Genomic DNA, 17,285 nt, shown 5'->3' with positions numbered 1-17,285 from the left:
TCTGAAGGCTGTATATACAGCAATGAGGAAAAACACAGGGACATCTTCTCGGCAGACAGCTGTACTAGCCATCCAGGGAAGTGCTGAGCACTGATGAGGATGTTCAGATGTGGAGACCACCACACTCAGAGCCCAGACATTGGGGTTTCTGTCTCTGTTCTACCATTCACCAGCTGGAGAATTGAGTGCAATCCCTTAGACTCTTTGAATCTCACTTGCTTTTTAAACATTTCTTATATTTGCTCTGGTTGAAGTAACTTTTCCACAGGTCTTTTCTGTTGCTTGAAAGCTCTTTTGACCAAAACTTTGTTAAAATACACATATATGTATTTGGGTATTATTAGTACTGTTATTGATATTGTTACTGGTATTGTGTAATGGGGGCAACTGTGGTGGGCACTTTAATTTGAGTGCTTTATATCTATTACTTTCCTTAAACCTCATAATGACTATATGAAGAGGTATTATCACTATTTACAGGTGGGAAACTAAACTTCAGGTAGGTTGTTAAAATGTCCAAGTGGAAATAGTTAAAAGGCACCTAGCCAGTGAGTAGGGCCAGTGAAAATGGGACTCATTAATTTGAAGGATCGTAAAAGTGGGAAAGTGGGGTAAGTCTCTGAAGGGGTGTGTCAAAGGGGCTCCTTTTTTTTTTGTTTTTGTTTTTTTTTGAGATGGAGTCTCACTCTATCACCCAGGCTGGAGTGCAGTGGCCCTATTTCAGCTCATTGCAACCTCCGCCTCCGGGTTCAAGCGATTCTCCTGCCTCAGTCTCCTGAGTAGCTGGGACTACAGGCATGCACCACCACGCCCAGCTACTTTTTGTATTTTTAGTAGAGATGAAGTTTCACCATGTTGGCCAGGATGGTCTTGATCTCTTGATCTCGTGATCTGCCCACCTTGGCCTCCCAAAGTGCTGGGATTACAGGCATGAGCCACTGCACCCAGCAGAGGGGCTCCCTTTTTAAGGGAAGTGGCAGAGGGGGATAGAGGAGGCTGCTGAGCATTTCCAAAAAAGCGCCCCCACCAGAAAAAGTTAAAAAGTACAGAAAAGGAAGATGCTGGAAATAAGATTTTATTTATTGTTTAAATGGTTTTTACTGCTTTCTTCATAATTATCAAAATAACACATGTACATTAAAGAAAAATCAGATGGTATAGAAAAATGTAAGGAACTGAAAAAAAATATATATAGACTTTCTACCATAATTATTTTATTATTGAATATTACCTCTTAGTTTTGGTCTGTTTAGTGATTTAATTTTTCTAAACTTGCAATCTGGTTCATAAATTATAAACATTTTTACATGTTGTTAAATGGTCTTTATCATTATCATTTTACATGGTGACATAATTAATCATATTATGTATAGTAAGTCATTTTCCCATGGTTAAACATTGAGAGGCATGCACTTTTGTGGATAATTTGAACTTGATTCTTCATAGATGGTACTTTGATGCATTAAATATGGTGGGGGGCTGGGGGAATATGGTTTCTAGAAACAACCAGCTTGAGTTTCACAGACGTATAAATTTGTTAAAAACAAAAGTTACCCAATATCTATTCTACCAGCCATTTGTAGAAGATGAATATTAGAAAGTTGATAACGTGATATTAGATTTCTCTAAAAAAATTTAAAAAAGAGTGAAAAGTGCTCTTTGGATGTCAAGAATAGTCAAAGAGATATTTAAGGTATTAGTAGAGAGATTAGTGACTGTACTAATATACTTCTGTCTTCTAGATAAGAAGGCATTCACCATGATATATGCAAACTGAAGCCAGAATTTCAAGTAGAAATGCAATAACTTTAAGAAATTTTTTCTTGGCATTATAAGCTTACACGTGTACTTTTATATTCTATAAGGTTGAAAAAAAGTTAAAATTCTGAAGTATTGAGGCCACAGCTATAAAAAAATTAAGGTTTTAAACCAGATTTGTGAGAAGAAGAAAATATGCTTTATGGTATGCTAAATGCTATACGAAAAAAAAAATGCCATACAGCACTTTTTCATGCTGGCAAATGTTCTACTTCTGCCAATATGAACAATTGTTTTTGTTGGCAAAAACAGTTTAAATACAAAGAGAAGCAAGCCACCATTTCTTAACACAGTGAAACTGAACATTTCAAAAATTTAATAGAAATTATTTACACAGTTATTTCATTGTTATTTAAAGGAAGTAGTAGGAATTCCGTGAAAACTTGTGTTTATGACAAAAGTAAATTGCTGAATTAAATTGTAAGGGTATTTTTAAGTTAGAAGTATAATAAATAGGAGATGAGTTAGAAAGAAACAAGTATATCTACTTATGAAACATTATTATTGTTAGCTTTAACCTTCTCTGACCCTCACAGACTAGGTAAGAGTCTGGAAAAGACAGGGTGAGTTGTCTACCAAATATTTATTCACTTTTTCTTGTTTAAGAGACTGAATTCTTCTCAGTGCATCGTGGGCCCAGCTGAAGTACTTCTCCAGACTTGCTTGCAGTTAGGAGTAACTACATGACATTTTCAGCTGATAAAATAATTGGAAAAATAAAAACTGCCGGATTCTGCTTCTTTACGCTTTCTTCCATGTTGTCCTTGCTTGAAAAAAAGATAGTGAGGTTGAATGTAATAGTCCACTTGAGACCGTCCCACAGCTGAGAGGTTAAGTCGCATAATAAGAATGACAGAGTGACAAGGAAATAGATAGTGTGGCACTGCTGACACCTTGACCCCGCTGCACAGCTTTTCTCTGCTCTTCTTTCTTATGGAAGGCAAATTATGCGAGGCTGTTTGGTTAAGCCACGGTCATCAGATATCTGTTACATACAGTACACATAAATCCTAAATGATGCAGAGCCCTTGACATGTCCTCATTTTGAATTCTGTACCTTATTTATGAGCTAGCGATTATGATAATGATTTGCTTAATGATTTTCTCCCCACAATCCTTTAAGCTATTAATTAAATGAATGAATGAACGTTTGTAATGCATTCTTTCTCATTATTGTATTTAATGACTAATAAGTTGTCTGACAATTGTGCACATTTAATAAATATATATTTCCAGATAACTGGAGAGTTGTTTTGACTCCAAAATGTTACACACACACACACACACACACACACACACACACCCCATACACAGGCATACACATTTCTTTATATAATTGTATGTATGTGGAAACATCCTATATATTTGTAATGTATTCATAATGATAAGTTATGTGTTTTTAATGTGGTTTTAAAATACTCAGACATAAAATAATTACTGTGTGACAAAAATTACCACTATTTCTTTTCTAGCTAGGATTTGTATATTGTTGTAACAATGGATATTTATGTGTTTCAATGAACTCTAAGATCTTAGGGAAACAAAAGAGAGCTGATGTGACTGAAAGGGAAATAAAGAAACTTAATGACTTTAGATTTCCTCCTGTAGGATTTTCCAGACCACCTGAATAAGCATTTTGTAAAAGCAAAACCAAAACACACAACATTTTAAACTCAAATAACTTTGGGGAGTACAGCATATTGTGCCATCTTTTTGGACCATGGGAACATTAAAGTTGCCTACAGTAGACAAATCTGTTTAACATTTTAAAATTCAGCATTCCCAGTCTTATATGATTATGAAACCCTTCTATTCAAATGAGGTCTATTAACACTCAGTGGAAATGCTGTTACGTGATGCATATTCTGGTAAACTCTGCAATAGAGGGATCGGAAGCAAGAATGATCACCACTATTATTTAATGTTAGTCTAAAATATCTAGTGTAATTAGAAGGTAATCAGAAATAAGGTGTATGGCTTCTTAAAAGGAAAATAAAATTTTAGACATTTTACAGAAAACAGAAATTTGTATTTTACCATGAAAGGGAGGTATTTATCTAGTTTCTTATTCTAAATCTGGCAGCCAGAGTACCTATGACTTATTTTAAATTTAAATTTATTTATTTATGTTTAGAGATGGGGTCTCACCATATTGCTCAAGCTGGTCTCGGACTCCTGGCCTCAAGGAATCCTCCTACCTTGGCCTCCTAAAACACTGAGATTACAAATGTGAGCCACTGCACCCAGCTGAGAATACCTATGTCTAAAACATAGGTACTCACTAAGTGCTTGTTGAAGGAAGGATGGTTTGATGGAAGGAAGAGAGGGAGAGAGAAAGAGAATCTTTCCTGGGAAACCAGGACTCCAGAGAGACATCCTGGACAAGCTACCCAAGAGCAGTGGTTTTATAAGCTTTCTGGAGACTTGGAGATGCCTCATAAATTGCTTTTTCTTCAAATTCTCGTTATTTGAACTTTTATTTTTTTACTCTAATGATAGAAAATATGTGTATTTGATAGCTACTAATCGGAATCCTTCTCAACATAGTACTCTAAGCAACTGCTACCAATTAATTTTGGTAGTTGAGAGACCTAAAACCTGATTGCCATCTCTAATGTAAGTCTCTATCCTTTTCTCCTGGACAAATAATTTAGGCTTATTTCATAATCACTAGCCTCATGTCTGTTGCATTATCTGAAGACAAATTATCTGCTTTTTAAACAATCTCAAATACTGTTGTGATGATTTTTAAATGCTCCAAAATTATTTGACATTCTTCCCTTCAATAGTTGGAAGATAATTCTCCTTCCCTTGTGTGTGGGCTGGAGTAGGCTTAATGAATTTCTTCTAACGAAAATAATAAAATGAAAGTGACAACGTGAGACTTTGAAGATGATATAAAAGGCACTGTGGCTTACTGCTTACTCTCTGTCTGTCTGTCTCTTAATTCACTGTGGAAGAAGCTAGCTGCCATGCAGGAGAAGCCCATGTGGCAAGCACCTGATGCCTCCTGCTAGCTTCCATGTGAGTGATCAATCTGGAAGTGGCTTCTCCAGCCCCAGTCAATCCTTCAAATGAGACCTTATCCCCTGCCAACATCCTAACTGCATCTTTATGAGAGAATCTGAGCCAGGGCCACCCAAATAAGCCAGTCTTGAATTCTTGACTCACAGAAACTGAATAATACACTTTTATTGTTTTAAACCACTAAATTTTGGGGTAATTTTTAATGCATAAATGGATAAACAATACTACTATATAAAAAGCTTTTAAAGAAATACAGCTCATTTGCAGCCCCTTTCAAAGCCCACCCCCTTTTCCATTCAATTTTACCATTTTGGTTTGGCTGAGCTAGCTAGTTGTCCAGCAATACCTGATTTATTCTTTCTTCCAAAGTGACGTCAGAAAAATGTCTTAAATAAAGGGCCAAATAATAAGCATTTTAGGCTTTGTGGGCCATATGATGTCTGTCATAACTATTCAACTCTGCCACTGTAGCACAAAAGCAGCCATAGACAACATGTAAATGAAGGACTATGGCTCTGTTCTAATAAAAATTGACAGTAGTCCCCTCTGATCTGAAGGAGAGACATTCCAAGTCCCCAGACATGTCTGAAACCATAGATAGTATTAACCCTATATACACTATATTTTATATTTATTTTATTTTAACCCTATATACACTATGTGTTTATACTATATAGTGTAAATATATGACACTATAAAATATAGTCATATATTTACACTATATTTTATACATACCTATGATAAGATTTAATTTATAAATTAGACACAGTAAGAGACGAATAATAACTAAAAAAAATGGAATAATTATAACAATATACTTTTCACAGTTTCATTGATAGAAGACCCATTCTTACTGTAGATCTTAGCAACCTCAGCATACAATTTGTTTTCTTTCCCAAGTCCAGAGCTTTTACCTTTTCATGTAAAGAAAGCACTTTTCAGCTTATCTTTGGCATATCTGAATTGCCAGTATCACTACTCTTGTGCTTTGGGGCCATTATTAAGTCAAATAAGGGTTACTCGAATAAAAGCACTGAGATATCACAAAATGGTCAGTTGATCTGATCACTGAGATGGCTGCTAAGTGACTAGTGACTAATGACTAATGTAGCATCTATAGCACAGATACACTGGACAAAGGGATGATTCACATCCTGGGCAGGATGAAGCAGGGTGGCACAAGATTTCATCATACGACTCAGAACAGTACACAATGTAAAACTTACAAATTGCTTACTTCAGGAATTTTTTATTTAATATTTTCCCAGCATGGTTGAACGTAGGGTAACTGAAACCGTGGAAACAGAAACTGTGGATGAGGGGGTACTACTGTATTTATGGACACTGAAATTTGAGTTTCACATAATTTTCACATCACAAAATATTATTATTCTTTTGATATTCTTTTAACCATTTAAAATGTAAAATCTATTCTTAGCTTGCAGCTCACTTAAAACCAGGCAGTGGGACAGATTTGGCTCATGGGTATAGCTTGCCAATTCTTATGCTAAATCAATATATTTCTTGATATTTAGCTGGCACATGGATGCCCAAAATAACGGATATTTTTTCAGACTATGGCCACATGACCTTGTTATGGTCGGTGGAATGTAGGTGGAAATGATATGTGCACATTTTCTTACAAGGAAATGGCGAACTCTCCCTTTTTTTTTTACCCCCCTTTTTTCTACTTCTCTTGGCTGAAATGAAGATCATCTTAGACCATGCAGATGACAGAAATGTTCTTGGGGTGGTGAAACAGATGGAAACAGCCAGAATTCTTGGCTCTGCATGGTGCACAGTCATACTTTTATGAGAGTGAGAAAGAAACTAGTCTTTCCTCTGTTTTTAGGTCATTTTCACACATTACCAAATCTATATTCTAACTAGTTCAACTGGTGAGTCTTTGGCTAACATCTCTTCTTAATGTCATGACAAGTTAATGTGTTGTAATTTCAAGAAGTGCTGCAGACAGCGGTTAACAGCTTTGTGTAAAGTTAAAAAAAATTATTCTTGGTTACTAGCCAAGTCAGGATAGTTTGAGTATAGGACAGCTTTAACATTTTCTAAAAACCAGAATTTCTAAAAAGTTGCAGGTATTTGTCTTTTCTTCTGAGTATTGATTTCATTGGACTTGGAAGTGAGCAAATGTGCCTTTTATTCCTTTTCTCCCATCCGCATCACACTTATGGCCAATGAAGGAAGAATATTAATTTGGAGAAACATAAATAAACCACTTCTTATAATCTTTGAGGAAGAATTAATTCATATTGTCCTTTGGGAAGCTTATTTATATACATGAATGGGTTTAGGAATCCACACCCTCACCTCCCCAAGTATCTCATGGTCCTATGGGTGTTCATATTCATATGATAACAGAAAGAAATCGTAGTCATAATTGGCATATTTATCTTGTAAGTATTTCATATTTTCCACAGTAGAACTTCTGGGTCCCAGACTGTGTACAACAATGAGAAAAGATCCCACAGCCTCAAAATCTGAAAACCACTATGAGATTCATCAACCATCACTTGGCAGCCTCAGAGCACCAGGCATTGTCCAAACACAATCGTTTGAGTTTTTGTGCTGACACAAAGTATTTCCCATTCATCTCTCTCCCCCTTTCTCTCCCTCTTTCTCTCCCTGCCAAAAACTCAACTTGCTTTAAGTAGGCACAGCCTTCCAAGTCCTGGCTGTTACTGTCCCTGAGAGGTTTCAGGGAGAAGCAGTCTTGGCTGAGAGTTACAGCTAGAGGCCAGCCAGTGAAGGGAACAATGTCTGGGTTTTGAGAACAGCTGGAGCTTTGGAGGGAGAAAAGCAGCTTGGTGAATGAGGAAAGAATGTGCCTGTCACTTCAAGAGGCAAGAAATGTAGACTTCCCTCCTGCTTCTGCCAACAAGTGTTTATTGGAAAGGGCAGAGTGGTGGTGATGGCAGGTGACTTTTGGTTTGGATTTTTATGGAATTTTTCATGTTTATTTTACCTTTTCAAAGAGCAGATAAATGTACAAATCCCACACCATAACTATTTTGAATTCTGCTCATGTTTTTATTGGATACAAATGTTGTTCCTCAGAGTTATTTTTAAGAATGCCACCCCTGGCCTATTTTGAAACTCTGCTTGCTTTCCTTGCATGTAAGTTAATATTTGTTATAGGGATTTTGGAGAGAAGTATCAGAGGGTATTAAATGGAAAGTAAAGGCCTTAGGGGAAAGGAGCCTATTCTGAGAGCATGAGCTGAATTTACAGTTAGGAAGAATGGGATGGCCTACTTAGACAAAATAAGGATGTTTTAGCTGAAACCAAAGGTAAACCTATGAAAATTCTGACAAAGTAGTACCAAAAAAGTTTATAAGATGTCACATTTCTTAGTCATGTTTTGACTTCTCTCTGATTTTCCTGGATTCTTCTGGCAATGGATAGAATAACACAGACTATATTCCCTTTCTGTATTCTATTTGTTAGACTTGGAAAATATGACCTGATTTGAAGTGTCAGTTATAAAATGAACAAAAAGATCCATATTAGTATTCAAGTAATAATAGCTGTTACCATTTTAAGACCTCTTCCTCTCTTTCTTGACTCTCAACATTTTTGCCTGTTTCAGGATTGGAACAAATATTCTTGAGTTCCAGCTGTGTGACAGGCCCTATACTAGATCCTTTCCTTGTAAGAACCTGTCAAAAAGGAATTATTACACCCATTTCAATATGGAAGACTTGGGCTCAGTGAAGGTCCTCATAAATCGTCTAGTATTCCCTGATAGCCTATTAAATGGTAATTTTAACATCAATGAATCCTGATTTAAACATGATTTGGATTCCAAAGCCCATGCTATTTCTAATGCCCCATTTTGTCTATACAATAAAGTATGGGTTGATTGTGTTCAAATTGAATAATCATTAAAAATTGAAGGAACTTGTAAAATCAGAAGGAACTTTTATACATTATTTAGTACTACTGTTTTGTTAGTGTCTTGTGATTTTTTAGTAATGGGACTTTAATGCAAGGATGCAATGGACTACAGAATCTTCAACTATCTAGTCACTTTGGGCTTCCAAATTTCCAAGACTGAAATTAATATTTCCGGAGAAAAAACAATTCTTTTTTTTTTTTTTTTTTTGAGACAGAGTCTTGCTCTGTTGCCAGACGGGAGTGCAGTGGCCCAATCTCAGCTCACTGCAACCTCTGCCTTCTGGGTTCAAGTGATTCTCCTGCCTCAGTCTCCCAAGTAACTGGGATTACGGGCAGGTACCACAATGCCCAGCTAATTTTTGTATTTTTAGTAGAGACAGGGTTTCACCATGTTGGGTAGGATAGTCTCATCTCTTGACCTTGTGATGTGCCTGCCTCGGCCTCCCAAAGTGCTGGGATTACAGGTGTAAGCCACTGCGCCCGGTCACAATTCATTTTTTGAGTGTTTACTTTGTGTTAATTATGGTGAGAATATTAAGAATGTATTTTAGGAATTGACAAAATTCTCAGGTCTCAGAGATTATCATTTTTCTTTGCTTTATTTACTAATTCAGTAAAGTCAACACAAATACTTCTTAAGGAGTGACTAAATCATTAAATAAATGTAAAAAGATTTCCTATAATCCACAATACTTAATCAGGATTCCTACTCCCCTGAGCAATCTGGGTAGTCAATATTTTCCTTTGTGATTTTCAGATGAAGGGTCATTTGTACGGTAATATAGAAGTTTCAATGGGCTAATATTTGACAATAATACTGACCTATTTCTCATAAGGATCAAATAAATGGAAGCTTTATTTTACAACTACTTTTAAAAATAAGATACATGTAGAACCAATGCTGTGAGTGTAATACAACCTTGTTATTGTCACCAGCACGCTACTTGTAGGGCAAAGTGGATCAGAAGAATTGTCTCGGGTGATACGAATTTACAGGACCCAAATTACTGTTGCCTTTATTGTCAACATTGAACATGTCTTTATAAACATACTTTTATGTATCTGAAATGGAAAAACCTATTTACAGATATACTCAGATATTTTACTGATTCATTAAATAAGTTTTTGAATGAAAGTATTTATTAAGAGGTCATTTTCAATAAATTTCCTAGTTTGGGCATGTTATTCCTAATATTTTAAAGGCTCATAAATTTAACATTAAAGAACAATTAGATAGAAACACTGTCTGGGTATATCAGCCTGTCAACATACCAAGTCAGGGCTAATTTAAGACTCTGGGCTGCTACAGAAAATGGTCTGGCCCTCACTTTTTGGCCTAGAATCTTAGTTTTGTTAGTGCTTGAATTTGTCCAGCATCAGGAAGACGAAACAAAGCTTGGCGGACCAATAAAAGCTTTACATGTAGCAATTTAGCAGAGAAATTAACCACACACATGCCTGCAGACAGTCTGGTGAAGCTCTGGCTTTCCATTTTACTAGATCTTGACATTGGTCAAGTTATCTGACCTCTGTGAGTCTCAGTGTCATTATCTGAAAAATTAGGATAGTAATACTACCTCATAGGGAACTGTGAAGCTTAAATGCAATGATGCTTGTCAAGCATTTAGCCCCATTCCTGACAATCCTAACGGCTCAGTAAACATTAGATGTTATGGTTATTGTTTAACCTAATGTTACTTTTGTGGTTCTTCTTCCTATCATTAGTATTTTTATTATATAAACCCAAAAGTTAATATATAACTTTATAATTGAGCATGGTATAGTGCGTGGAATGCTTGTGTAACCTCTCAAGGCTACTTCATTTCTTAGTTTAAACATAATTTGGATATAGAACCAGTAATTAGAAAGCTGTCTGGGATGGACACAGTGGCTCACATCTATAATCCCAGCACTTTGGGGGGCCTTGATGGGAGAATTGCTTGAGTCCTGGAGTTCAAGACCAGCCTGGGAAACATAGGAAGACCTCATCTCTACAAAAATTACAAAAAAAGATATCAGCCAGGTATGGTGGTGCATGTCTGTGGTCCCAGCTACTTGGGAGGCTGAGGCAAGAGGACTGCTTGAACCCATGAGGTCGAGGCTGCAGTGAGTCATGTTTGTGCTACTGTGCTCCAGCCTAGAAGACAGAGCAGGACTTTGTCTCAAAAAGAAAACCAAAACCAGAAACAAACCAAAATAAAACAACAACAACAACAACAAAGAAAGCTGTCTGGTTAATGAGGACAAAAGATTGGTTTACAGACAAGCATCTTTTTAAATTTTGCTTTTAGCTGGAATAAACTCATCTTAATACAGTAACCTCCAGTTATCTTTGGTGATAGAATGCTGATTGGCCAGTATATTTGTCTTTAATTCTTTCTATTGAAGTGAAATTCACATAAAATAAATCATTGTTTACTTTTGTAGACTTTGTTGAAGATCAGTTGGTTATAGGTATGTGTCTTTATTTCTGAGTTCCCGATTCTGTTCCATTGATCTATGTGTCCATTTTTGTACCAGTACCAGGCTGTTTTTGTTACTATAGCCCTATCATAGTATAATTTGAAGTCAGACAATGTAGTGTTTTTTCCTCCAGATTTGTTCTTTTTGCTTAGGATTGCTTTGGCTATTTGGGCTTCTTTTTGGTTCCATATGAACTTTAGAATTATTTTTTTCTAATTATGGGAAAAATAAAGTTGGTAACTTGATAGAAATTACATTCAATATATAGATTGTTTAGGACTGTATGGTCATTTTAACAATACTGATTCTTCTAATCCATGATCATAGAATGTTTTCCATTTGTTTGTGCCATCTATGCTTTCTTTCATCAGCATTTTATAGCTCTCCTTGTAGAGATCTTTCATCTCCTTGGCTAAATGTATTCTTAGGCATTTTATTTTTGATTATTGTAAATGGGATTGAGATCTTGATTTGGTTCTCAGTTTACATGTTATGGGTATACAGAAATGCTACCAATTTTTGTATGTTGATCTTTTATCCTGAATTTTTTTTTATCTATTTATTTTTTTGAGATGGAGCCTTGCTCTGTTGCCCAGGCTGGAGTGCAGTGGTGCAATCTTGGCTCACTGCAAGCTCTGCCTCCCAGGTTCATGTGATTCTCCTGCCTCAGCCTCCTGAGTAGCTGGGAACTACAGGTGCCTGCCACCATGCCCAGCTAATTTTTTATATTTTTAGTAGAGACGGGATTTCACCATGTTAGCCAGGATGGTCTCAATCTCCTGACCTTGTGATCCGCCCACCTTGGCCTCCCGAAGTGCTGGGATTACAGGCATGAGCCACTGCGCCCGGCCTATCCTGAAATTTTACTTATTTATCAAGTTTAAGAGTCTTTTGGAAGAGTATTTAAGCTTTTCCAGGTATATAATCATGTCATCGATGAACTGAAATAATTTGACTTCCTCTTTTCCAATTTGGATATCTTTTATTTCTTTCTCTTGCCTAATTGCTCTTCTAGGACTTCTAGTACTATGTTGAATAGGAGTGGTAAGGGTGAACATCCTTGTCTTGTTCTAGTTCTTAGGGGGACTGCTTTCAACTTTTCCCCATTCAGCCTGATGTTGGTAGCGGGTTTGTTGTATTACTCATTATTTTGAGGTATGTTTCTTCAAAGCTTAATTTGTTGAGCATTTCCATCAAGAAGGGATGTTTGATTTTTATCTAATGCTGCTTCTGCATCTACTGAGATGATCATATGGTTTTTGTTTTTAGTTCCATTTATGTAGTCAATCATGTTTATTGATTTGCATATGTTCAACCATCCTTGCATTCTAGGAATAAAGCCCACTTGATTGTGGCAACTTAACTTTTTGATGTGCTTGTGGATTCAGTTTGCTAGTATTTTGTTGAGAATTTTTGTGTCTATGTTCACCATCATGGATATTGGCCTGTAGTTTTCTTTTGTTGTTGTGTCTTTGCAAGATTTTGGTATCAGGATGATACTAGTTTTGTAGAATGAGTTAGGAAAGAATCCTTCCTGCTAGATTTTTTTTTTTGGAATAGTTTCAGTGAGATGAGTACCAGCTCTTATTTGTATGTCTGATGAAATTTGGCTGTGAATTTGTCTAGTTCTGGCCTTTTATTTTTGTTGTTGGAAGAGTTTTTTATTACTGATTTGATTTCATTAAGTGTTATTGGTATGTTCAGGATTTCTGTTTCTTTTTGATTCAGTCTTGGGAGATTGTATTTTTCCAGGAATTTATCCATTTCCTTTAGGTTTTGATTTTATTTTTTATTATTATACTTTAAATTCTAGGGTATATGTACACAATGTGCAGGTTTGTTACATATGTATACATGTGCCATGTTGGTGTGCTGTACCCGTTAACTTGTCATTTAAATTAAGTATATCTCTTAATGCTATCATTCCCCCTTCCCCCAACTCCATGACAGACCCCAGTGTGTGATGTTCCCCATCCTGTGTACAAGTGTTCTCATTGTTCAGTTCCCACCTATGAGTGAGAATATGTGGTGTTTGGTTTTCTGTCCTTGTGATAGTTTTCTAGTTTGTGCACATAGAGGTGTTCATAGTAGCCTCTGATCTTATCTCTGTGATATCAGTTGTAATGTTACCTTTATAATTTCCGATTGTACTTATTTGAATCTTCTCTCTCTCTTTTTGTTGTTGTTAATCTACCTAGTGGTCTATCAATCTCATTTATCCTTTCAAATAACTAATATTTTGTTTTACTGACCTTTTGTAGCATTTTCTTGCTGTCAGTCTCATTTAGTTCTGCTCTGATCTTTGTTAATTCTTTTTTTCTGCTAGTTTTGTCTTTGGCTTATTCTTGTTTTCCTAGTTCTTTGAGGTGTGACATTAGATTGTTAATTTGAGATCTATCTTTTTGATGCAGGCATTTAATGCTATTAACGTTTGTCTTAGCACTGCTTCTGCTGTATCACAGAGGTTTTGGTATGTTGTGTTTGTCTCCATTTTCATTTGTTTTGAAACATTTTTTAATTTCTGCCTTAATTTTGTTATTTGTCCAATGGTCATTCAGGAACAAGTTGTTGAGTTTCCACGGTCTTGTTTAGTTTTGAGAGTTCCCCTTGGTATTGATTTCCAATTTCATTCAGTGTGGTCTGAGAAAATACTTGATATGACCTCAATTTTTTTGACTCTTTCGAGACTTGCTTTATGGCTAAATGTACGGTCAATTGGAGAATGTTCTATGCATAGATGAGAATGTATATTCTGTGGTTGTTGGACAGAATGAATGTTCTCTAGATGTCTATTAGTTTTATTTTTTCTGTAGTCCAGTTTAAATCCAGAGTTTCTTTGTTGATTTTCTATCTCAATAATCTATTTAGTGATGTCAGTGAGGTGTTGAAGTCCCCATTTATTGTATTGCTGTCAGTTTGTTTTCTTAGGTCTCGTAGTATTTGTTTTATGAATCTGGGTGTTCCAGTGTTGGGTGCACATATATTTAGAATAGTTACATCTTCTTGGCATATTTAACCCTTTGTTATTATATTATGACCCTCTTTGTCTTTTTTTATTGTTGTTGGCTTAAAGGTTGTTTCATCTTATATGAGGATGGCTACTTCTGCTTGCTTTTGTTTTCCATTTTCATAATATATATTTTTCCACTTCTTTACTTTGAGTCTATAGTTGGCTTTAGCTGCTAGGTGGGTCTCTTGTAGTAGCAGTTGGTTGGGTCTTGTTCCTCACACTGCCCCCCTACCCCACCCAAATTGCCCCTCTCTATCTTTTAAGTAGAGCATGTAGTCCACTTAGATTCATGGTTAATATCAATATGTGAGGTTTTGTTCCTGTCATAGTATTAATAGCTGGTTGCCTTTGAGTTTCAATTATGTAATTGCTTTATAGGATCTGTGAGCTCTGTACTTATGTGTCCTCTTATAATGGTGAGTATTGCCCTTTTCTTTCCATTTTAGAACTCCTGTGAGCATTTCTCATAGGACTAGTCTAGTGGTGATGAATTCCCATAGCATTTGTTTGGGAAAGACTTTACTTCGCCTTTATTTATGAACCTTAGTTTGGCAGAATACAAAATTTTTGACTGACATTTTCTTTGTCTTTAAGGAGGCTAAAAATAGAACTGCAATCTCTTCTGACCTGAAGGTTTTTTCTGAGAAGTCCACCATTAGTCTGATGGGATTACCTTTGTGAGTAATTAGACAATTCTCTCTTGACACTTAGGATTTTTTCTTTTACATTGACTTTGGATAGTCTGATGACTACATGCCTTGGTAAGGTTCTCTGGCAATGTGTCTTTTAGGAGTTCTCTGAGCTTCTTGTACCTTGATGTCTAAATCCCTCTCAAGACCAAGGAAGTTTTCCAGATTTATTTCCTCAAGTAAGTTTTCTGTACTTTTCACTTTTTCAGCTTCTTCCATTGGGATAAGTATAATTCACAGGTTTGGACACTTTATGTAACCTCATATTTTGCAAAGACTTTGTCCGTTAAAAAGTTTTTCTTTCTTTATTTTTATCTGACTGGGTTAATTTGAAATACCTGTTTTCCAATTTTGAAAATCTTTCTTCCTCTTAATCTAGTCTACTGTTATAGATTGCAACTGTATTTTGCATTTCCTTCACTGAATTTTTCATTTCCAGAAGTTCTGTTTGGTTTTTTAAAAATGATATGTCTCCTTTCATATCCTGAATTTTTTTGTCTTTTTCTTAAATATAATTGAGCTTTTTTAAAATCACTAATTTTAAATTATTTAGTATTTCAAAGATTTCATATTAGTTAGGATCCGTTGCTAGAGAGTGAGTGTGATCCTTTGGGGGTGGTTTTATATCTGTCTATTCATACTTTCAGAGTTCAGTATGAATTTTAATAAACCAGTATGTTTTTCTGATTTATTGTCATCTGGGTAAGCTATTTCTCTTTCTTATGTTTTGAATTTCCTTTCATTTGGATGAGGTTTTCCTCCCTTTGAGGAGGTGTCTATAATGTACGTTATGTAGAGTCCTTTGGCTTTGGTTCTAGGTTCTTTCAGTGAACAGTATGTATAGGTTCCTTGATTGTAGATAGCATTTTTTTGTGGCTTTCCCACATGCTGGTTGTAGTTGTGATGTACTGGACATGTGAGTAGGCTCACTGCCTCCTGTGGGGCCAGGATGCAGAGGCCTCAGGAAACTTGTCTTAGTCCAGTGCTGTGTACTTGTGTCAGCAGATTTTCTATTGTGCTGTGCAGTTTAATATCCAGCCAGTGGGTGGTGCTTATGGATAAGAGCTGGCTGCAGCCTATGCAGTTGGGTATATACTTAATCCTTGTTTACTGGGAGATGCTATCTCTTGCTTCAGGCAATGTACTGCACTGATTTTTATCCGTAGAATGCCATCAATGGGACTGCTTGCCCATCTTCTCCTCTGCAGGATCTGGGGCATGCTTCTCTATTCCAGTGGATTCCTGTTTTCCCTCTTGAATTAAAGCTAACAGAGTTGATCTTTACACACTGTTTTGCTATTTCCAATTGACTGAGGCATGCTAAATGTCTCTAAATCATCATCTCAAAAGAAAAAAAAAAAAAAAGAAAAAGGGCAAATTCTTTCAACATGGGATTTATAAGGGAAAATGTTTGGACCATTAGACCTAAAGTCTACATTCATCTAGCTACCACTGCATCTCCAATGACTAGCACAGAATGTGTCAGTCACATAGTCGGTACTCAGTAGATATTTATTGTATGAATGAATGAATAAATCACTGTAAAATTATATTACAAATTTACCTAAAGATGGAATCAGTGCTCTCCACTGCACAAAACCAACTTAAAGGCAGAGGGCAAGAGATCCCACTGATAGAGTCCACACAGGTCAGCCCCTAAAGGCGCAGAGCAGGATGGAGAAGGTAGATCTAGAGGGGAGAACTGAGAAAGCCAACACATGCACCAAGAGTCACTGAAGTCATGAGGAGGCAAGTGAGTAGTTGCATCTCTTATCTTATTTAGGGCCACATAAGAATGAGTGTTAAGTACCATAAACATATGCCCCATGCTTTTACTCCTACCCATTGAACTCACATTGGAGTTATAATTTAGGGAGTTAAAATGTCATATCAAAAACAATGATTCTGATTAGTGTACAACTACATTTTTGGAAACAGCTGACATTTAAGACCTACAGAGTGACAATAATGTTAAACTTTAAGAAAAGTTGAAACTTGCCACACTGTGTATATCAGAGGCCCTAGATCCAATGGCAAAGGAGCAAAGTGAAATTAAAAACGTTGCCAGTTTAAGGAGCTGGGGAAATATGCTGTGCTGAAAGAGCCCACCACACATTTGTAAACATAAATCAACTTTAAGACATAATTTTCCTTGGACATAATGATTGAAGAATGAATTTTCTTTGTTAGCCTGTTTTATGAGCATAATCAGAATACATTCATCACCTAAAGTAACACTTCATTATTTGGTGGATTATAATGACTTTTCTCTGTTTCAGAATTGCTTGATGTTGTACATGCTGTAATTTTTTAAGCAGGGAATAAATTTAATAATAATTTCATTTGGCTAGCTTAATTCAATA

The sequence above is a fragment of the Chlorocebus sabaeus genome, chromosome 7 (genome assembly GCF_047675955.1).
Source record: "Chlorocebus sabaeus isolate Y175 chromosome 7, mChlSab1.0.hap1, whole genome shotgun sequence".
NCBI classification, from domain to species: domain Eukaryota; kingdom Metazoa; phylum Chordata; class Mammalia; order Primates; family Cercopithecidae; genus Chlorocebus; species Chlorocebus sabaeus.
The sequence above is the reverse complement of the archived record's forward strand: the minus strand, read 5'-3'. Positions refer to the sequence as shown.